The sequence below is a fragment of the Pagrus major genome, chromosome 21 (genome assembly GCF_040436345.1).
Source record: "Pagrus major chromosome 21, Pma_NU_1.0".
Classification (NCBI taxonomy): Eukaryota; Metazoa; Chordata; class Actinopteri; order Spariformes; family Sparidae; genus Pagrus; species Pagrus major.
In genome coordinates this window covers 12,943,981-12,968,239 of record NC_133235.1, presented here as the reverse complement: position 1 = coordinate 12,968,239, position 24,259 = coordinate 12,943,981, and the positions used below count along the sequence as shown (strand labels likewise).

Below are 24,259 nucleotides of genomic sequence, written 5' to 3'. Positions count from 1 at the left end.
AAAATGCAATACATACCTGTTGGTTTGTCGAAAAATGCGTACAATGGAGGCAACTGTTGACCGCCTCACATTGGGCTGCACTCTTTCACCAGCCTCTCTTAGTGAAAGACCATGGTTGATGACATGGTCAATGATAGTGGCACGAATTTCATCACTGACTACCGTTCTTGTAGCCCTTGGAATGCCACCACCACGCATTCTTATACCCCTACCTTGCCCTCTCCTTGGGCCTGCTCCTACACCTGCCCCCCTCACTACACCTCTCACTGCACCTGCCCCCCTCACTACACCTCTCACTACACCTGCACCTCTCCTTCGTACTCTTCCTCGTCCAGACATTACAATGTTTTTCTTTTTACTGCTTCCAAGAGAAATCACTCCTCAAAGTCCTCCTTTTATAGTTATCAATGCAGCTGAAATCATTGGAATCAGCTGTAGTTGGCCCAATTTACCCCACATAAATCAGCTGTGTGTCAATTATTCAATTGCTAGTTCATTATCAGCTGAGATATATTGTTTTTGAACTTATATCAGTGCAGAAGTAGAGGATTTTATACTGTATCTAAGGTTTGGAGTATTGTTTTTGCTATTGTGGCATGTTGTGTGTTAACATTTGTAAATAATACAAAAACAATCCATAATTTTGTTGGGAGGTATCGCGTGTCTCTTAAGAAAATGTAAGCATTGTGGAAATGTGTTCACTGACTGCATATTGTGTGAAAACGACATGAAATGTGTGAATGGTATGGCCACAGAAGTCCGATGCTGTGCTAATTGTGTTTAGAGCTTCGAAAATGTGTTAACTGATTGGACAAACGCTTGTTAGTCACTGAAAAAAACTGTAATCCAGTTAAATGAAACACTAGGTATTATATCCTTACTTCAAACTGTTCGACAATGTGTATAGAATGATCCAAATCACCCAAATGACTCTGGACTCTTTAAACATTTACAAAAAGAACCTCTCCAAACCATGAAACCTTTCACACCACATGATCTAGCACATTGTCATGCATACATATGTGTGTGTGTGCGTGTGTGTGTGTGTGTGTGTCTGTGTGTGTGTGGGAATAAGAGGCAGGTGTTGAGAGTAATGTTGAGACAGGCAGAGAAGAGATCACCTCAGCTGTCATTGCTAAACACCTTAATAAACTGATTTATACGTTCTCTTTTAAGAAATCACTCCCCGTTTTGCATACACACATGCTACTGCATGCTCTCACACACTCACACACACACACACACACACACACACACATCCCACAGTCACCTAAGAAACACATGGTTTGTGTGTGATGCAACACTTTTGCACAGTGCTCATCTGTGCAGTTAAGTGTTAATGTGTTTGTGACATTAGCCAGGAGAAGGGTGCGTTCTCCCTTTGTCTCCCAACTCTCTGTCGCCACCCCTGCGCTAAACTCTCAGTGTGTGTGTGTGTGTGTGTGTGTGTGTGTGTGTGTGTGTGTGATAGTGTGAGGCGGTGGGATACGGCGTCAGGCAGTTATAAATGGCCATCATTTCCCAAACCACTCTGTTCTCCATTGTGGAGCGCATGTCGCCGCGGGGCGGGAGGGAGGTGATGTGTGTGTGTAGGAGGATGTAAGGGTGTGTGAGGGGGTAATAGAGGAAGTGAAGGGGCTGAAAGTCCCAGAGGAAAACTGTGATGGTAGAGACGCACCACTGGGTAGTCTGGGAAGCTGAAGTGAAATCAGTGTATATAGATGAAGAGACAGTTATCTAAATATAAAGACATAACACACAGAATGCCATACATGTTGAACCAAACTTATACACTAATGTCACCCTATTTTCAGGGCAGTAGCCAGGACTTTAGAAATACTGAAGCAACTGTAGCCCCTCTAAGAAATAATTGACTAGCTACGGGTCAAGTTCATTGATTTCGTCCCATCTTACTTTATAGTGAGCCAAAGTGAAACCAGAACTTCCAGGTTTTGTTCCCCAGGTGAGAAAACCTCATTCAAAATCCCATTGACATATAAGCAAATTTAGAGGCCGCAGCAAGTTCAGACATATCTGTAATAACAGCAGGACAGAAAGGACCTAACAGTGTAGAGGACAGCAGAGATTATAGCTAAAGGGTTGACATAACAGCTTTGAGGAGTTAGCTTAGGTCAGTTTTATGGATATGAACAAATCCGAGTTACCATTACACAAGTTTGCATGGCTGCTTTTCAACTTTAATAAAATCGCAAAGGTCTCAACCTCTTAAAGTGTTGCAATGGAATCCATTGAGTGAAATGATGAATGAAAGGATGTTTTGTTTGCTTCTCACATCTTTACTAGTTAACATAGACCGAAAAAGCTATTTTATTTACCATGCTGCTCAAAGGCTACCAGCAGCTGCCTCCGACATTACAGTGGGATATTTCCGTCCATGTTACTCATTGATTGAGGTGATGTATTGACTCAACCACCAGACCTAAAACGTCAAAATGATAGTTTAATGGTTATTGTGAGAATAAATACAATGTGGATCAGCCTTGTACCAATTTGTTCATATAATATTTGTTATTAGCCAAGCTACTCCACGACCTTTGTCAGTGCACTGTGGTACCTGCAGAAGTATCCCGTCACTGGATCATATTAACAGGTATTCTCAGACTTTCCTTAAAAGATGTTTGAAGAATATTCTGAGCATTTCATTTTTGCAGCATTTGAGACTGATTTCATTGCTAAATATCTGCCTGCTGTGCCGCAGTGTGTTTGTGTCAAGGGTTCATTTCAAGTGTTACTTTCATAATACAGCAGAGAGCGTTTTCAGTGCCAGCTAAACCTCAGGATATAATTGTCTTTTGTTTTATTCTTATATCCCTCTTTTCCATCTCACACAGAACTCTCTCCAAGCATTTGATTCACTCCACCGTACGTCTGCATCCATACTTATAACTTAAGAATCTTTTGTTAATGGTATTGTGTTTCCTTTTGGCAGTCATAAAGTTTGGGATTGAAAACCGTTAATGACGTTTGGCTGCACTCTTCCACTATGAGCTTATATTATCCTCTTTTCTCTTATGGTGTTAAAGCAGTTTGGTTACACTGCGAGTCCAACCACTGAGATTAAATTGGTCTATCAGAAGCAACCCTTTGAAAGATAAACACTCGCGGCCAGGTTCATCCGGTGATTTGGACTGACGTCAGTGGATATGATGCAGTAGATTCCAAGAGTTATTGTCCTCTTGTGCATTAAAAATGAAGCGCTTCTGTTAAATCTCTTGATTTCTCTCTCCTCATTGTTGAGCTTTGAGTTCGGTTTCAAAAAGTGGGACTTCCTGTTCTCCTTCTCTTCTTCTCCGACAGTTGGTGCTGTCTGTTACATCTTTAAACACAATCACAGACACTGAAAACCAATATAGATTTCTGCCAACGAGCTCACCTTTCCTCTTGTTCACATAATAAACCAGAAAAACTCCAACCACCCCCACCCTCCCTCTCCCTGTTGCCCTCATGTTCGACAAAACGCAGCTAAAGTGCCCACTTGAATGCCCCTATGGTAGGTAAAAGGTGATAAAGTGTCGTCTCTGCTGCCCTTCCAGTCAAATAGTTAATATTTCCCCATGTGTTTTACAGAGGTGGACTGGTCAAAATTACATAATGAAAAATGTTAATCTTAACCAGGGTCAACTTCAACTGTTGCACTACAAATATGTCACGTCTTTCAGTGCACTGGTGCCCTCACCACATTCAGCTGGTGCCCTTTAGTTTTTTTTTGCCCCTGCCCCTCAAAAATCCTGAGTCCGCCACTGAGTCTCCAGAAGAGGTGAGAAATTAAGTGGCAAAAACAGCAGGGGACACTGCGAGTAAATGTGTACAGGCACTTCAATATATTACAAATGTCTTCCACTTAGGTCTGTTTCAACCAGGGGCCTGTTATGTTTTCGATACAAGAGACAAGTGAGGAAAAAGAGAGGGCCGGTTAAGTAGGGGAAACGGCCGGTGGTTGACAGGAGGCCTTTCTAAATCCCACACTCATCCATCATAAGTGGCATTCGTGCACTCTGAAGGCCTGATAATAGCCTTTTGCATTTTCACACTGCGCTTTGCCTTCTGGATTTGATCGGGGGGGGGGAAACGATGGAGGAAAAAAGGTGCGTGAGGAGTGTGAGATGAGGGACACACACATCTACTGTGGTTTCATTCATTCTCTCTCTCCTCATCATCCCCGCTTCTCTTCTCTTCCCCTCTACATTTTGGGGGAAATCACTCTCTGAATTGGAAAAGGGACCCTGGGGCCACAGGCGCGGGGTCCATGTTTTTTTTTTTTTCTCCCTTCTTTTGGATAATTGACTCTCGTTGCCTGGTAATTCATCGCTTGCATATGCCAGCTAATTCATCAGGAGGGGAGAAGCTGCCGACCTCACAACCTTGCCTGCCCCACACACGCCCTGAACACACACACACACACATAATTCACATCTTCACACACCTCACCCTGCTAAATCGCACATATGTATGCACACATATACAAACACACACCATTCAGGGTTGAGTTTAGCCCCCCTCCACCACCACCTCCTCCACCACCTCCTCCACCACTCGCCCCTGAAGAGCCAGGAGCTTGGAATGAGAGGAGGGAGCGAGCGGCAAGTTAGCGGATGAAAAACCTGAGATGATAGATGGGGCACATTGTGGCATTATGAATGAATTATACCTCCCAAATACCTTGAGCAGTGCAGACTGTCAGCCTGTATCTATACTAATCTGGGAGAAAATATAGCTGTTTCCACATTAAAGGGGGCCGGCAAAGAACGGGCCACAGAATTAATTGAGCAATCAGGCCATTAGAGAGAAACATCATACTGAGCCGCGTTTGTGATGTAGCAACATTTATCACTGCTGACCAGGAATCTGCTTCCATTCCTGTGTGTGTTTTTTTCCCTTCCTTTCTCCCTCGTTCTCTCTAATGCGGCCCCATCTTCAAACAGATTAGGATTATTGTGACAAGACAAAGGTATCTTTTGTCTCTTTCCATAGCCGTGTCAGTGCCTGCTGCATTTATCACGGTTGTCACACAGTCTTAAGGCTTTCAGCTCGCACACCTTGTCCCATTTTTCTCCCAGCGGTGGGTCCGTGTTAAATTTGCAAAAGAAAAGTACATTATCGGAAAATGTCCCCAGATAAATTGTAGGCCCGTCAGATACACGAGCGTTTGTTTGCATTTTCCCCCCCGGCCTGTCGAGTTCAGTTTTATGTTTATCAGGTGGATCTTGAGAAAGTAAGATTCAGATTTTTCTTCCTCAAAGTGGCTGTGACATTTTAATCGGTATCGGGTTTTGGGAGAGGTTCGTATTGTAGGTGCTCCACGACATTTTAGATATGACATGAAGGTCAAGGAACTTATAAAGAAAATTCACATACAACCATTTCAGTATTAACTGCCTCAGATTCACTGACAGTCACTGAAATCTGAAGGTAAAAGCCAGTGCAATTAATTTGGAATATTTAGATTAAGATTATTGAAGGATTTTACAGAATCATACAATATATTTTTATATGTTCACTTTCATTATGAGGAACTTCTTATTTGAACTAATGGAAGCTGAATATAGGTGAAATACATCAGTTGCTACTCTATTATTATCATTATTATTAGTAGTAGTAGAAGTAGTGGTAACTTCTTATTCTCAAATATCATTATGGTAAACATAGATGTTTCCTTTGGGGACACTGTGGACTAATCCAGAACCTGACATGTACAATACATTTTAAACTAAGAATAAGCAACAGCCAACAACATATGCATGTAAACTGTTATTGTTCTGGTAGATGTGATCAGCATGCACTGTGAACTCAGAATGTATTACGATGTATTCAGATCATTGTGTCTCATTTGCTGGTTTGGTGCTGCTTGCTGTTGTTTCTAATGTCTCCTCCCTTTGTACTCTTGGACAATGTGCAGTTTGGGTTGCTGTGAATTCGCCTACTGCACTTTTCTAATGTGTGTGGTTGGCTACTGTACTTTTCTATGATTGATGATCCTGTGGAGAATAATCCTGCAGGAGGTGGACAGGTGTGGTATTTAATTGTGTGAAATGTATGAATCAATCATTTTAAGAGAATGGAGAAAAATCAAATCAATAATTTGAGTTTGTCTTAAAATAACGTGGATAAATGAAAAGAAATCATCTCATCTCTGCTCCAGTTTAATTCATGTTCTCACGTATTGATATTTGAACCTTATGCTCAGACTGAGTCGTGATTGGTAAAACTTGACTCACGAACTCGTGTGAACTCTAACTTGGCATCACTAAGGCAGTTTGTCTTAACATCTGATGGTTGATTCATTTTCTTTAGCTAACATTGTTGATGTTATTCCCTCATTTTTTTCATTTCACTATATTTTATGGCAGTGATTGGATATAGTTATCGCTGGGCTGACTTGCACAGGTGCCTTCTACAGTAGATGTAATCATGGCATTGATCCATTGAGACGGTGTTGCAGCTGCGGATGTGTTGTATATGGATGACTGTTGCTTGTCAAGTCAACGTTATTGTGAGTTTTATTCACATTACTATTACTTACTTTATTTCTTTGGGACATTGTTTCTGTGTTTCTGTGTAAAACAAAAACATCGCAACATTACATTATTTACAGTCAAAGACAGACATTTAACAACAAAAGTGCCTCACATCCTCACCAACAATAAAGAATATGAATAAAGTTGACTGTGTGTGTCCTAGGGTATATGCTCTTTTGATGTGGCATTATGCAACATAATCATCTACTCTGATATCACAGGATTCTCCCATTATAATGCTTTAAACCGCACATGTTGAAGAGCTCTTTAAAACTGTGTTTTCATCGAAGCTCTTATGTCCCCATCAGCTGTCAACACAAAGTGATGCACTTGGTACACAGTACTGATGACTGCCTGATGCAGTGGATGCAGGTATTTCAGACTGTACATGGCGAGACCGTCTGAATCTTCTGGACACTGTTAATGATGCTGTGACGTCATCAGTGTTGTATCACAAATACTGTGGTACTTAAAAGTACTGCAAAGCACCAGAAGTCTTTTGTTTGTTTGTTTTAAAAGGCGACTTCATGTGTCTCCCTGGAATAGAAGAGGCAAAGTGCCAACAGTCTATTAATATCTGGATCTAGAGGTGTTGTGTGTCACTTTGTGTATTTGTGTGCTACAGGTGCATGTTGGTAGATCCTTTGAGAAGAATTCAATTGAAAGTTAAGTAAGATGTTTCAGGGCTTTTGGCCTTTTTCACAAAACAGTAAGATACTGTTAATGTATCCTACATTTACAGTTACACGTTATTTGTTTGAACCTTAAATTTCTTTGTGTTAACCACCCAGCAACATGTCTGAACCTTCAGTCAGTATAGACCAACTGATAAACACGCTAAACTACACAGTCTGTGATCACATTATGTATTTATAATGTATAAAAAGGACATTATAAGATATGCCCCCTCACAGCTGCTGACTGGACGGGACAGTTGCCTTGGTGATCTAATATTTAACATCTATCCCCCTCTGCTGGACAAATCAGAGAACTGTGCCCGGCTCAGTAGAGGCTGCAGAGGATTTTCTGAAAATAGTGATTTTTAATTAATGTTAAAGAAACTGTTGGGCATGTCTTAAACATCAGTAACACTTTACAATAAGGGTACATTAATTAACATGAGTTAATGCTGTAATAAACATTAACAATAACATTTAATGTGTCTAGTTATCATTTACTAATGCTTTTTATATGAACTAAAGTATTAATTTATACAAAATTCAATAGTTTCTGAAGATGCTATGATATAAGTTAATACAGTAAGAAGCAGTAACTAACAGTTAATTAATACAATAAAAAGCACTTAAGTTACTGTAACAAATTTCTTTTGTTAACATTTTTATGGTTAATTAAGTTTCTAACAAATATTGGTATATGGTCGTATTAACTAAAACTAATAGCATCTTTTTAAAATATTAAATAATGTATCATGAATACCTACGTTAACATGAAAAGCACTGGTAAATGATTACTAGACTCATTAGTGAACTGTTTTTTACTGCATTAACTAATGTTAATTAATGTACCCTTATTGTAAAGTCTTATCAAAACCTCAATTTGTTTACAAAAGGCTCGACATTGTCTTGAGCACTATCTGTTAAATAAAGTATTCCTTAATTTATTCCTCCCCTATGAAACCAGTATTTAATCATGCGAGTTATCACAGGGGTGAGTTATTTTTATCTCAGTGATCAACTCTTCAAATCTGCAGTTAAAACTGCTTCTTTTTCACCCAAACTGAGCATGAAGTTAATACTCTACTTAATTCGATTACTTGATTTTTTTATTCCTTTGCTAAAGATGAAATAAAACACAGATTTCTACACAGATCTTTCAGCCAGCAGCAGATGATTGCAGGGCTCTTGAAGGCAAATAATGAACGAGGGAGTTAGCAATGTAGCTTGTTTCTTGCCCACTGAAGGCTTTGTGTATAAGGGGAAGGATCTTAAAATCAATTCTAAATGTTACAGGAAGCCTGTGCAGAGCAGCAAAAACAGGACTAACGTGATCTCTCCCGTTGGTTTTGAGCTATATAGTCGAGCTGCAGAGTTTTGAATGGGAGATCAGTCAAAAGTACATTACAGTAATCAAGTCAGACTGAAATAAAGGCATGAATCAGTTATTCTGGATCTTTGTGATTTATAAAAGGTCATACTAGCTATGTTTCTAATGGTAAAAGCTGAGTTTTGTAGTCTTGTTACTGTGACTTGAAGCTTAGATTGAATCTGGCTAACACACTTCTTTATCAATATTATATATTATGTAATATTTAATATTATTATAATAACAGCATTTCTCTTTTTGTTTTAGGGTCAATCAGTTTTATCCTCATTTCACTTTATGAAATTATTGCTAATCCATTTATTTATTCCCAAGAGACAGGTTAGGGTTAATGGAGTTTATAGCTGCAGCATCACATGGTTCTGCAGAGATTTACAGCTGCATGTAATTTGCATATCTATTGCTCTATAATGAAGTCAACAAGTGGCAGCATGTATAACAAGAGTAATAAGCAGCTCCCTTGTGCAACCCCAGAACACATCATGTTTCTCAGACAAGTTTCAAACACAGAAAGACAAAATGTTAAAGAAGTGAAATTAAGTGAACTCAGCAGAGAATTTGTCTTTCAGGGTTTATTTTACATGTAGAGTCCATGCCTTTTGCAGACAATGACCAAAGAATAAAGCTGCACTCAGAGTTTTATTGAACTATTCTTGACCCCTTTTAGGATTGTATGTAAACCTTAAGATTAAGAATAGCAATAATCAAAACAAAAAACAACACACATAAAATGTATCTGAATTCATCCCATTATTATCACCCTCTATACACTTGAGACACCTGTGGATTAATATAGTTTAGATGTCCCCCAAGGGGTACTCGTAGGTGTTGTTGTATCTCAGAGGGCTGAATTTGACCAGAGAGAAGAGCAAAATGCCCTGTGAAAAAATATACACAACTGTTAAGTAAAACTGAAGCCGTGTTAATGGAGCTTAGTGATGGAAATAAAGTCTGTTCTGTTCTGTTACCACTGTAACTTAGAGGGGGAAAAAAATCCCTTTATATACTTACTGTAGCTGCAAATGGAGTGACGTACTTCCAACAATATTTCATATAAGGTAGTGGGTGGTAGCCAATCATATCCGTAGTATTATTGTAGAAACAATCAGCACCTTGGAGACAGATATTCATGTTATTATCAGGGGGTTTTTTTATAGTAAAATGAAAGCATATCATTATAAATGTTTGCATGGCACTACATGGTGAAATGCTTGCTGAGTGCTACCTGACAGGATGAGACAGGAGTGCAGCTCACCATAGACCCATCCAACACAAACAGACTCCAAAATGGCAAAAATGACCAATGGGATCCCACTGCAGGCGTAGTAGTCAAACAGCTGAAGCACATAAAGTCCTCCTTGCAGTCGATGAGCCAAAAAGGGAGAGAGAAGGTTACAAACAGACAGTGATTTGTTTTAAGTAGTTTTTGGATAAGGATAGAGCTTTATGCTTTGGCTACACATATATTACAACTGCAGAATACTGCATTAACGTTATCAGGTTCTCTATTATCACTGAGTTTCAGTGGTGCCTTTACTTTACACTTTGACAAGAACTCCTCCGCAATCGTGTTGTCAGTCAGCTCTCCTAACTCTCTCAATGCTAAGAGTTAGCTAACAGCTAACCCGGTTCCTGCAACACAGGAACAGGTGTCAGCTAGGCCCCCAACTGGAACTGGTAGGGAGGTCTCAGCCTGGACTGGTGATCAAGGAGCAGGACTGCTGACTCTGAACCAGATGAGGCGTGTTGCAGGTGTGTGGTGCTGAGCAGGCATGATCCAGCACTCCTTGCAGAAACCACAAATGTCACATTTTCTTAAAAATATATTCAATTTTCTGTTAAGACCAGTTCAGTCAAGGATTCAATTTAATGGCATCCAGACAGATTTATGGTATGTTCAAGAGCACGAATGTTCCTTTTGTTTGTTTTTTTGTTTGTTTTTTTGTTTGTTTGTTTTTTTGTTTTTTTGTTTTTGTTATTTTTTGGCAATGGGATACAGATTTTAGGGGAGAACAATTAAACTATTTGAGATATGAGGCAGATATAGAACATTTCTGAGTTTGAATAGAAATAATAGACCTTTTCTATAGGATAATGTATTGTTTTTCTCAAATCTGTATGCAAATAATGCACCAACATGTAAATAATGGAGTCAGAGCATTTTCTACACTACTGTACCAGTACTAGACAAATGTTTATGTACTGCAAATTGTTTTACTTTCAGGCAGATTTGTCAATATATCCCCTGTCCCTCTCTTTCTTTTTCTGCAACCTTGTCTTTCTGTGTATTAAATCAGTAGATGATCAAAATAAGTAACTGACATTAGGTTTCTTAAACATGATTGGAAACCTTAGACCTGGACCCAAATATCAGCAGCAACATTATATTATCCCATATTATCCATATCCATCTGTGTATCTTTATAACATGGGGCCATCACAGACACCATATTTTCCATGCATCATGATGCCAATGTCATGTTTTGGAGGAGAGTCGTTTATACAATAACAATGAGGTTACAACAAACTTCGTAGCATAATATACCTTGTTCCTTGTTTGTTATTTGGCTGTACATGAATTTGTTTTTCTTGAAGAGTTTTACTTCAATAAATGATTTAATTAATTCAATTCTTACTTAAAGTCAGTTAGTCAAAGCTAAATTTAAAGGCTTGAAGCAACAATTTAGCAACAGCATTTGTAGCTGTTTTGCTACATTATGGTTCAAAGTAAAAACTCCTCAAAATTCTGTCTAAAACTATCATTAAGTTTCCAAAGATCCCAAACCAGCAGAAATGCCCCAAAGCTCGGATTAGCCAAGTAGCCGAGTTTTGATTATGTGTCTATTTTTTGTTGGTACTGGTGTATCTTTACCTCATTATATTAAATGATAATTTAATAATAATAGAACATCAGCCAAGAGTTTCAAAGAAATACAGGAGATGTCTTAACCACATCATAACAAGTCACAACACCTACTTTAACACCTTCTCACATCAGTGTAAACTGCAGTTAACACTTTATTGTGGAATGCACTATGTTCCTGATGTACATAACAAAGGGCTGTCTGAACTTGTGCTGTTTGGCTAGACGACACAATGAGATTGAGCAACAGTTCAGAATGTGTGTGTGTGTGTGTGTGTGTGTGTGTGTGTGTGTGTGTGTGTGTGTGTGTGTGGTGGTTTTGCCAAGAGGTAAATATTCTGCTTGTAATTATCTTTTGTTGTTCCACTCCGTTGAGAAGTCTGGGAACATCCAACGACACCTCTTAGGAACAAGTGACAACAGGACCCTCCTGACATTCTGTCTTCACTGATCAATGTCTGTCTCATAGATAAATTCACTCCTTATTTTATCTTTGTATCAAAGAAAAACAGAACAGGCCACTCTGGTTCAAAAAGTGTCTTTATTACATAATAACAAGTTACAACACCTCCCTCTGAAGGCAGCAGTTTCACACCAGTGTTTTGTGTTTACTGTACTTATCTATTTTATTAATCAATATATGAAAATGCATAGGTGACATATATATGTCTATGTATATATATATATACACACACACACACACACACACACACACATATATGTGTGTGTATAAAGCATTTTTTCACTTACAAATTCAAGTCGGTTACAATGTATGTACATGCTTCTCCCCTCACATCCAGCCAGACATAATTAATATTCATCTTTTCACACTACTCAACACTTGATGAAAAGTCTCAAGATTACATAAGAGGTGACGGCAAAATTATCACACAGCTCACATTTATGTCTAAGGCTCCTTTAGATTGAAAGACACAATCCTCGTTATAAGACCCGCCACCAAAATGGACAACTGATTTAAGACTACTGTCACTCACAAATCAATGGTGAGTCTTCTGATAAATAGATGAACTCTGGGAACAACTAAATCTAAGTTATTGTTTTTTGATTCTGATTAAGTCACAGCTGTTGAACAAGCTCACAATTTTATTTCAAGTTACACATATATGATCTCATACATAATATATATAATCCATTATTCTGTGCACACAATGCAGAAACAAAGTTACATAATTTCATGTTGTGACAATTTGCTGAATCCAGGGGAGCACTGCACTCATGAGGTCTTCACCTAGGGGTGCAAAACAATCGGTTTCTGTGAGGATGAAGACAAATAGCAATTATTACTGGCCTAACCCTATTGATGGCCTTTTCTGTTTCATTGTCAACACTGAAGGACAGAGAAGACCATTTAAGTCCTGAAACAGAAATGCCAAATTACTCAGTCCCCTACACCAATCACAACATCGCTATGGTCCCTTAAACTTTGAGCATCAAATCACTGATGTCTCTATTGCGTGACTCACCTTCAGAAGTGTCAGTTTTTTGGTGTTTCAGTTAAAGCACACAGCTCTGAATTGGATGGAGGTGTTCAGGGTCAAGAGTCTTCTTTGGTGATGAATCACGCAGGTTGGCTGCTGGAGTGCATAAAGCTTTCAGTCTCTGTAGAAAGACCAAAGTAGCCACTGAATTAGACTTCGATCACTTGCACTGTAACAGACCTCAAGGTACAAGAAAATAGTGCCCCTGTGAAAACCTGAAATTTTCCTTCTGTGATAGTGAAAATGTCTGTCAGTCAGCTCACATAGTACATATGTGAATACGGAGTATGTGCAGAGTATAGAAATTTGGGAGCCATTACAATAAACGTTCTCTAGGGGGAACTTCGATCAGATAGGTGGGTTGGAGTCGAGTGGTTGGAGTGCAACAAAGTGGTCTATCAAAACTACTTTGTTATGTTGTGATTGCCAGCACAAATCTATTTTTGACATATCCACATTTTATCCAGATTGATTTTAGAAACTCTGGAAAGCACAAAAAACACATGAAATGTGATTTTTGAAATGCAATCAAACCAGATTACAGACGTGTCTGTACCTGCTTATATTGGATTTCAAAGTGTCTTTTGTGTCGCTCACAATGCAACACACAACGACAACAGAGAGACGGAAGTGCAACAGGGCGAGCAGAATTCAGGCTGCTACTAGCAAAGAGGTATGGAAGACAACACACAGAATCTGTGGAGTTGTTTGAAGAGCGAGATGATTGATCATGCTTGTTGGAAAGGCGCATTACCAGCATACTGAGTTACTCATGCCTACGTCGTTACCATAGCAACCCATGCAAATTTGTTGCCGATTTCTGGACCCAAAAATCTGATATGATTGTCTAGTGCAGACACTTCATCTTTCAGATCTGATTTGAGAAACAGATGGGATTGGCCTGCGGTCTGAACATAGCCTTCAGTAAATGTTGGCAAACTAGTTTTTCAGCCGTTCCTCCATGTACGCTGTGCTGTCAGTAGATAAACCTACTTGTGTCACTGTTCCCGGTGTTACTGCCACATTATAGAGAAGCATCAGAGGAGTCGGGAGAACCGAAGAGAGAACAAAAAATATTCAAATGGCGTAGCCCCACCAGGGGTACTGGTAGGTGTTGTTGTATTTCAGAGGGGTGAACTTGATCAGAGAGAAAAGCAGTGTTCCCTGTTAAAGAAGAAGATACATCCAGGAAACATCAATGAACAGTATACACTTTAGTCAACACAGATTACTTTAATCTTCCTGTCCAGTCTTGACTTTGTCTCCTGAGCTTCACATAGATTTACTTACAGCACAGGCCAATGGTGTGAAGAACTTCCAGCAATATTTCATATAAGGCGAGGGGTAGTAGCCAATCATTTCCTTTATTTTCTTGTAATAATCATCAGCACCTTGCAGACAGAACACAATATTAGCTTTATCAACCTTTAAAGAATGCGACCAAGCACTGGTGTTACTAGAATATTCTGTACTTTTAAATCCACATTCTTGAAAGCACATGTGCTACTTCAGCTTTTGATTGCCCTTGAGTAAAATGATTTTGTTGCTCACCAAATATCCATCCCACACAAATGGACTGCAAAATGCCAAAAAGCATAATTGGCATTCCACTGCAGGCGTAGTAGTCAAACAGCAGAAATACATAAAGTCCTCCCTAGAGCACATAACAGAGAAGAAAGAGGCAGAAAAAATATGTTTTGTTCAGAGGTGAAACCTGAGATCGACCTGATTTGACACAGAGAAAGACAGGTACAGAATTTATTAGCAGTTTTAAGTTCACAAGTGAAGCAAATAAACTCATACTCAGTGGCAGAATGTAACTAAGTACATTAACTGAAGTACTGTACTTAAGTACATTTCTGATATTGCCAGAAAACTACTTTCGATACTTAAGTATGTTGGGACCCACAGATGAAGTCGTTCATTGTGGATTTCAAAATGGACTCTGAACTTCTGGATTCTTGTAGGCCTAACAGCTGCTGAGAGCAATATGGTAATATTGGTTGTAGTTATTAAGTTAGTTATTAATCAGAGTTACAAACTGACAGTTTAGTACCTTATTCTGAGACTGATTTGATGAATTGGCTATCTTTTCCCTTCTTCAAGGGTGGTGCCCTGAGGTGATCTAATGTAAATTGGATCTTATTATTTATCATAATTAATAATTATCCCTGAATCTTTAATTATTGTTGACAGCCAAATGTAACCCAAAACTCCCTATTAATGTTGCATGAAGCAGTACAAGTACCTTTATATCTGATACTTAAAGACTTTCACTCAAGTACTATTTGGATGGGTGACTTTCACTTTTACCAAAGAAATTTAAACATATCTGTACTCTTACTGTATGTATGTATGGCTTTTGGATACTTTTTACAGCGATGTTCTTACCTCAGTCACCATAATCAGGCCAATGCAAAAGGACACAACACAGATGAAGAGCAGAAGAAGTTTACGTCGATGACCAGTGAGAAAGAAGGATGGATACAGGTCTGATATGGACGTCACCAAGGCTTCCAGACACACAAACTGTGGGTAAAAGATAAAATGGCTCCTGTTCACATATTTTACACCTTCTACATTTCTACTTACAGTTAAGTAAATCAGGCACTATGAGGCCTTTACTATAAGGGAATGTTATTAAACATACTACAAGGACAGTCTCAATTTAAGATGCCTCTAAATGACCCACATAAGCACACAAGACCATCAGCAAGAAGATTGGCTATTTCTGTAAAATTATTATAGTTATTCTTGATGCCTGTCATTGGGTCAGATTCAGACTTATCTGATAAGTCATTAAACTATTTTTCAAGGCAGAGTGCTGTGGACGACTTGAGGAGTCTCACATCCTGAGGAAAAAAGAAGCTGCTCTGTAGTCTGGCAGAACCGTACAACACTTAAACAAGTTCAATTTTCAGCATCGTCATCTGTTGTCCACAGAGGCCACCAGAATCAGCAAAAAATAAAAGTTCCTTGTCACGCTTTACCTCACTGTCCAGTCCAAGGAAGACTATCATAATGAAGAAGAAGGCAGCCCAGAGTTGAGGTAAAGGCATCATGGCCACTGCCCGAGGATAGGCAATGAATGCCAGGCCTGGACCTGCAAAGGGTCCAACATAGATGGCAAGATAGGTTTGACTTAAAGCTATAGTTGGTAATCTTGTTCAGAAACACTTTTTGTTATACTGGGTGAAATGGTCCTTCCATCCTGAGAGTAGTCAATACATAATGTGTTCAGAAAAAGGAACGAAAAAAATCAGACCTCTGTGGCAGCTGCAGGCCTGTAAAAACTCTGACCAATCCCTGCCTCTCGGTGTGAGTGGAAAGAACCAATCAGATGCCTTCATGTCTCGTCCTGTCCACGCACCCCTCTGTCCCCCCCCCCCTCCTCCCTGCGTGCACTCATCACGTGTCACCGTTGCCTGAAATATTCAGCACACTCCATATGGAGTTAGCAGGAGAGAACAATGGCAGAATTACCTGTTGGACAGGTAATTATTTGTTTTGCATCGGGGGGGGGATTTGTTATTTTCATGAAATATGTAACGTTAGCCAACTTAGCTACTTTTGTAGCTCGTATTAGCCTAATGCTAACATTAGCTTCTCTGTCGGTGTAAGCCAGTAACGTTACAGGTCGTCGGTACATACTGCTTATCTAACTTATAGGATCTGTGCTTCCTGCACGGAGCATTGAGCGTTTGTACTCGACGCATCTGGTGGTACATGAGGTAGTTTGGTTGATGTCCAAAATGTGCTGAAATACTGGGCTCTCCTCTGCCCTGCTGACTCGTACTGTCAGATGCGCGTTCAAGTGTGTGGGGGCGTGGCTTTGGACGGAGCACTGACGGGAGGGGGAGGAGGAGGTGGAGCTTAAAGGAGGTGCCACTGTCAAATCTTGCTAGCTCTCCAACATCACCAACTATAGCTTTAAGTGCTATTATATATCAACCATTAACTGTTATTAAAGCTGCTATAACCAAAATAATAATAATTATTATTATTATTATAGATATATATGTATAAGAATATATATATACATGTTACGGCCGTCGCCAAATTCCAGCCTCTCTTGGGGTTGGTGTAACATTTTGTCTGTCAAGCAGGGGGTGTGACATCAGGACTCGGGTGATCCCTCCCACTTCTTGGCCAGCACCTTGAGGATCCTGATTGGAGCAGCACCAGATTGTTGTGAGAACTATACTGATTAGACTGTGTGTAAAACTGAGGCACTAGAAACATTATCTGGGTACTGGGCCAGATATAGTGGTTATTAGATCCTGATCACACACACCTGCAGTATTCCTTTGTTAGTCTCATTTAGGTGCAGGAGTGCTGTTTTTGACTGTTTTGGTTTTGGAAGTAGTCAGGGAGGTTTATTTCCCTTTTTGTTTCTGTTAAGTGTAGTAGCTCGCCTTTTGCAAGTCCTCTTTTGGTTTTTATTCGTTTATTTGAGTTAAACAGCACTCCCAGGCTCTTTACCTTTTGAGAGTTGCCTTTGTTGGTTGTATTTTGTTTACATGCCGTCTCCTTGCTGAATAAATAACCTTAAATTACTAAGTACACCTGGTTTTATGTTACTTCTTTTCCCCTTGACGAGCTGGGTCGTAACAATACAGCTCTGGAAAAAAGAGACCACTGCAAATTTTTCTGAAATCAGCATCTCTACATGTATGACAGCCATTCCATTCCAGTGTTGAACTCCAACACAAGCACACCTCATTCTGCTTAATGAGGTACTGATTAGGTGATCACCTGTACCCAAATCTTATTTAACGAGGAAACGTATAAAAACCACTGCTGTGCTCATCACTATCCTCTTGCAATAGGACCAGCTGGATGGCAAAAACAGTGCTAGTAGTACCTCAGAAGTAATTGGAATCAAAAAATAACTACTGACCATGCCAAAAGAGTTGAAAAGAAAAGTTTTGAGTGAGGAAAAGAAGGGTTCAATTCTGGCTTTACTGGCAGAGGGATACAGTGAGCGTCAGGTTGCTTCCATCCGTAAAATTTCTAAGACATTGGTTCAAAAGAACAAGGTCAAGCAGCAGACATTGGGGACAACAAGTGACCGACAAAAAGAATGGCAAATGGCAGCTGGGGTGAAGTGCACAATGAGAACGGTTCGAAACAGGCTTCTAGGGGCTCAAGTCATGTAAAGCTAGAAATAAGACCTTCATCAATGAGAAGAAAAGAAGAGCCAGGCTGAGGTTTGCAGAAGACCGTAAGGATTGGACCATAGAGGACTGGAGTAAGGTCATCTTCTCTGATTAGTCCAATTTTCAGCTTTGCCCAACACCTGGTTGTCTAATGGTTAGATGGAGACCTGGAAAGGCCTACAAGCCACAGTGTCTCGCACCCACTGTGAAATTTGGTGGAGGATCGGTGATGATCTGGGGGTGCTTCAGCAAGGCTGAATTCGGGCAGATTTGTGTTTGCGAAGGACGCATGAATCAAGCCACATACAAGGTTATCCTGGAAGAAAACTTGCTTCCTTCTGCTCTGACAATGTTCCCCAACTCTGAGGACTGTTTTTTTTCCAACAGGACAATGCTCCATGCCACACAGCTAAGTCAATCAAGGTGTGGATGAAGGACCACCAGATCAAGACCCTGTCATGGCCAGCCCAATCTCCAGACCTGAACCCCATTGAACACCTCTGGAATGTGATCAAGAGGAAGATGGATGGTCACAAGCCATCAAACAAAGCTGAGGTGCTTGAATTTTTGCGCCAGGAGTGGCATAAAGTCACCCAACAACATGTGAAGGACTGGTGGAGAGCATGCCAAGACACATGAAAGCTGTGATTGACAATCAGGGTTATTCCACCAAATATTGATTTCTGAACTCTTCTTAAGTTAAAACATTAGTATTGTGTTGATTATAAATGAATATGAACTTGTTTTCTTTGTTTAATTTGAGGTCTGAAAACACTGCATCTGTTTTGTTATTTTGACCATTTGTCATTTTCTGCAAATAAATGCTCTAAATGACAATATTTTTATTTGGAATCTGGGAGAAATGTTGTCAGTAGTTGATAGAATGAAACAAAAATGTTCATTTTACTCAAACACATATCTTTAAATAGTAACATCAGAGAAACTGATAATTTTGCAGTGGTCTCTTAATTTTTTACCAAAAGCAAAATCTTGGTTCTAGCGAGGTTTTATAGTTTAATTTACAGTTAAGACTTTGTGAGTAAGTAAATGCAGTTTGTATATTTTTATAGTCGTAAACAAAAACATTTTGGTTGATTATTCACTGTTTTTAATAGGAGCACAATGAAGCAACACAATGTTTGCCAACAGACCATCCCATACCTGATTCAGCCGCCATTGAGATGTCGACACCCAACTCATACGACATGAAGCCGAGAACAGAGAAGACTGCAAAGCCGGCAACAATGCTGGTTACACTGTTTAGTATGCACAAGGCAAACGTGTCTCTGGAATAAGAAAAGATTATTATGTATTATATCCTGCATCATGTAAACAAGCAACAGAATCACAGCAAAGTGCATAGAAACTCGTTCTTTTTCTTACTTGTAGCAGTTGTTGTTATATTTGTTGTAGCTTCCCAAAGCCGGCAAACAACCTTGGCAGACAACCAAGGAGAATAATATCTGGCTCCCAGAATCCATCCACACCTAAAAACAGTTAAATGAGTTTCAACTGTTATATGCCTTTAAATATTTATTTAGGTATTTTATCTTTATACTGTTCTTGTCAGCATATGTGACCAACTTGATTCAGCAGCTCTGAATGAGAGCTTGTCAGGTGTCAAACATTTCTCATAAAAAGAAAGAAAGTTTCATTCAAGTGCCCATACAGAAACCTTCCTTGGCTGTGAGTGGATTTTGCCGCAGTTTCCACACTTGGTTCTGCAGGACTTGTAATGCACACTATTGTTCAGTCCCCTAAACCCTACCAGTCTCATTGGGATTGGCCCAGTGTCATGCAGTGTCAGCCAAGTAGAGTTCTGTACAGGATCACTTATACATCCACTCATCATGACTCACACATACACTTCACCTGAGGATCAGCAAGACGGGTCAAATCAGGAGAAAGGTAAAATCGTATTCCATCTGCAGCTCCTGGCAGTGTCAGACCACGGATCAGCAATACGATCAACATCATGTAAGGAAAGGTGGCTGTGAAGTAGACGACCTGAGAGAGGAGCACCAATACATTCTGCATTCAACAGTGTTTCATTTTGGCACAACGGTTTAGTATTAAGATTTTGCATGAAGTGTTTATGTATTTGAAGTTTCATGAGTATGATTAAGGAAATGATTTCACCTTTCCTGATGACTTCACACCTTTCCAGACACAGAAGTAACAAATGACCCAGCTTAGCACAAGACATCCAGCCAGGTCCCAGCGGATACTTCCCATCTCCTCAATCCCTCCAGACAATCCCAGGACTCTCCTCCTGTGTGCAGGAAGAAAATGATGTCAACATATATATTTTTATGACTCAAAATAGTTCATATCATATCAGTACTTACTGCCAGAACTCTCTTGCTGAAGATGTTGCATTTTCATTTATTTGGTCATAAAATGAATCGTTTTGATGGTTATCAATGCAGTTCTCTTACAGAGGAAGAATAAAAAGAAACAAGTTAGAGCAGCTAGAATATTTTTTAAATTGCCACAATGTTGATATTCGGTAAGCCTTGTGAATAAAAATAAAAAGTCAATACATTTCTAGCACCTCTTATGGGAAAAAAAACAAACATGTGTCATGTGTTACCATTCTCTGTACTTCTATACCTACTGTATATGATGTTATGGCACCAATGAAATGCAGATGTGTACCTGTGTTCCAGGTGTTGTTACAGCTGGTCCAGGGCAGTACAGTGTGGAAGGAGGAGAACAGGTAGAGGAAGGCGCAGGCCAGGATGACAATATAATACATCACCATGTAAAGTAATATCAACTCGTTGTAGCCCAAACCTATTGATGAAAATAGGATCAGTTTCAACATTAAGTACATACAAGTAATGTAGGACAGATTAGAAATACTTCTTGCACTGTGTTGAATGTGTAGCTAAATTATCAATACCTAGAAAAAAAGGACAAATTCTCCCCCAACATGTGATTCCAGCCTCACCAGTTAACTGTCCCACTGATACCTCCAGAAAGAAGAGGGGGATCCCACAGGTGAGCAGGATCAAAACATAGGGGATCAAGAAAACCCCTGCAGGAAACAATTTAGCAAAGTACAAAACACTAAATGTTAATGATTCAATACAATTCTTCCAGTCTGTTCTCTTCTGAGGTTTGAAGTACAAAACAGGAAGACTTTCAATCACAGTCTCACCTCCTCCATTTTTGAAGCACAGATAGGGAAATCTCCAAACATTGCCCAGACCAACAATTTCTCCAATTATTGCCAAAATGAACTCCCTCTTGTTGGCCCACTGGCCTCTCTTATTACACTTTGCCAGAGCATCATTTTGATTGTTGTCATCATTCTTGTCTGGATTACTTGCTGGCTCCATCAGCAGGTCTGCTGTGTTGAAATGTGATGACAATGATTTCATTCATAGTGTAAGCTGGATGCCTGAGTAATTAACAAATACAGGCTCATATAAAAGTGCAAAACAATTTCTTGAATCCTTTTCACTACAAGCGCAAATACTGAAGTGCAAGAATGCGAATAACACTGCTGGTTTGAATGTTTATGACAACGTGGATCTATAATTAACATTTGATACAGCTCGACACATGAAAAAAAAAACATTTCACTCTGTTACACAGATGAAAAATTCTCACTTGCCCCTCAGGGCTTCCATACAAAAGCCACGCACATGACATTCCTTCAATTTTTTGCAGGGCAGCTCTCTCAAGCCCCATTCACACTGCCTTTTCAGTGCAGAAATCATGTGCCGATACTCCGCCTCACCGTCTGTGTGAAAGTTACAGATGTGGAGAGGGGGGACAGTTTTGCTGTAGCTCTGATCCGGAGGTAGTATCAGAGCCGCAGCAGAGGCGAGCCGGCCTCTGCTGCAGCTGTGTGAATGGAAAGGGTCAGGGGTTATGGTTACTCTTCACTCTGGCAGAGGCGAGCCGGCCTCTGCTGCAGCTGTGTGAATGGAAAGGGTCAGGGGTTATGGTTACTCTTCACTCTGGCAGTAGAATGGCAGATATTATGTGACATGAATCAGAGCAAAAAACTTTAACTCACCATGTCTTTGTCTGCTTCCACTATTGTGTTGTTGTAGTTACTGTGTCTGGCAACTTATATTGAAAAAAATCACTGCGACTGTCAGCCCTCCCAACCGAGACTTCAGTGAACTTTGCCCCAGACAACAGCATCCCTCCCAACGAGTGACAGTCAGACAGGGTCCTCTATTAACTGATGGTGATTGTGTAATTATGTAATTTAGAGCAAAAAAACGTAACTTTGTCACTTTCCAGGATGCATGATGGGTTAGAATCTCAATCACAACACACTATAACAGCATTCATATGAAACAGTCGGCAGATACATGTTTAAAAAATTGGAAAGACGGTAAAACAACACAACTCTGACTCAGTACTGCAGACCTGGCAGGCTCAACCCATTGATCAGGTTCTCTTTGTTTGGGCTATAAGTTTGTTTTCAATGTTAAACTGATGAACTTCAACAGTCCATAACGCAAATATGGAAAACAGAACAAAGAAAGATTTTGATTTTCCCTCACAAGTTTTGGAGTGCTGTTTAGCCCAACTCCTGACAAGGAGGTAACGACGGATGTCTTAGGTCATCTTGTTTCATATGATACCAGTATCTTCACTCAAAGCCAGTGGAGTGTTTATTCCATTAACGAAAACTATGAACAAAAATGTTTGTTTGACTTCTTTTCATGACTAAGACCGAAAGATGAAGAGCTAAAAATAGATCTTTGATAATTAAAACTATGATGAAATGTATGTTTTGTTTTCGTTGAGAAGATGAGTTGGGACTAAAATATAAGTGTTGGGTTATGGGGCATTTAAACAATAAAATTTTTTTTCCACAATTGTGCGAGTTAGTGACAACAGTATGATGGCTTTGGTCGCCATAAAAGGAATAGATCTATAGACACACAATATTTATGATTCGGGTAAAAGGAAAACAAAATAATAACAAAATAATTAATGAATGAGCCTGGCTTCCAGGCTAACGTTGGCTTCGGTAATGTGTTGGTAACAATAGTTTGCATGCTTCAAAGCTTGCGAGAGTAACATGTAAGGCTTTAGAATTAACATTTTAACTTGTCTCGGACAAAAATGAAAGACGATAACAAAAAAGTCAATGGACAACACAGCAAGTGCAACAAACATTATTAAGCCACAAATTAAAAAGCTTGACACAGAATCAATAGTAAAGTAAAACATCCCCAAATCCGACAGTACAGATATGTATAAACAGTAACCAAAACACTGTAGCAAAGTACAATACTTGTGATTCAAAGTACTTAAGTAAAAGAAAACATACAAATTTCTATGCAGAAAAATGACTTTGTTGCAGTAATAAGAGTAAAGTGTCATTAATTACCTCCACCCCTGCAAATGCTTGAAGAGCAACTAAATGGCCCCTGAAAGTTTTTGCTTCACTACTGATACACTACAGGTGTGCCCACTGCTGTGACTTCACAGTTGGGTGTGGCAAGTAGAAATCCCAGAGCTGTAAAGTGGCAAATATGTACATGCTTCTCCTCTGGCATCCATCCAGAATATTAAATATTCATGTCTTTACACTCATCAACACTTCAACAGTGTTTACATAGTCTTGAAGATTACATATGAGGTGATGGCAAAATCATCACACAGCTCACACTCATCAACTGCATAATTACATATTCAAGACTCCTTAAGATTTAAAGACACAAACCCACCACCAAAATGAACAAGTGATTTAAAACTACTGTCACTCACAAATTGATGGTGGGTCTTCTGACATACAGATGAACTCTGGCAACAACTAAATCTAAGTTATTGTTTTTTGATGCTGATGAAATCCATTTACAACTGCAATGGTTTTTTTTACAGAGTTGTTCTATAAACCTACTTTTTCGTTTAAAGTCACATTTGTAAAAAGAGATCTGACCTTAAATCACCTCCGATCATATATTCACTTCTAATCAATGGCGACCCCAAGAGGAGGTCAAGGGGGCCATGGCCTTACTGATATCATTTTTGGCCAACCCACTGGCCCCGCCCCTTTCGCATATGTATAATATGCTTCTCATTAATGAGTACTGTACACATACCATGCTTCTATCTGATATTTAACATTAGGTACTTTTTTTAACAGTAATTAAATAATGAAGA

The 24,259-nt window shown here is 39.5% G+C and overlaps 1 pseudogene; it reads right to left on the bottom strand.

The window, feature by feature from the left end:
• Positions 1-4,509: 4,509 nt before the first annotated feature.
• LOC141017019 (sodium- and chloride-dependent GABA transporter 2-like) lies at positions 4,510-21,462 on the bottom strand (annotated as a pseudogene).
• Between the last annotated feature and the right edge of the window lie 2,797 nt (positions 21,463-24,259).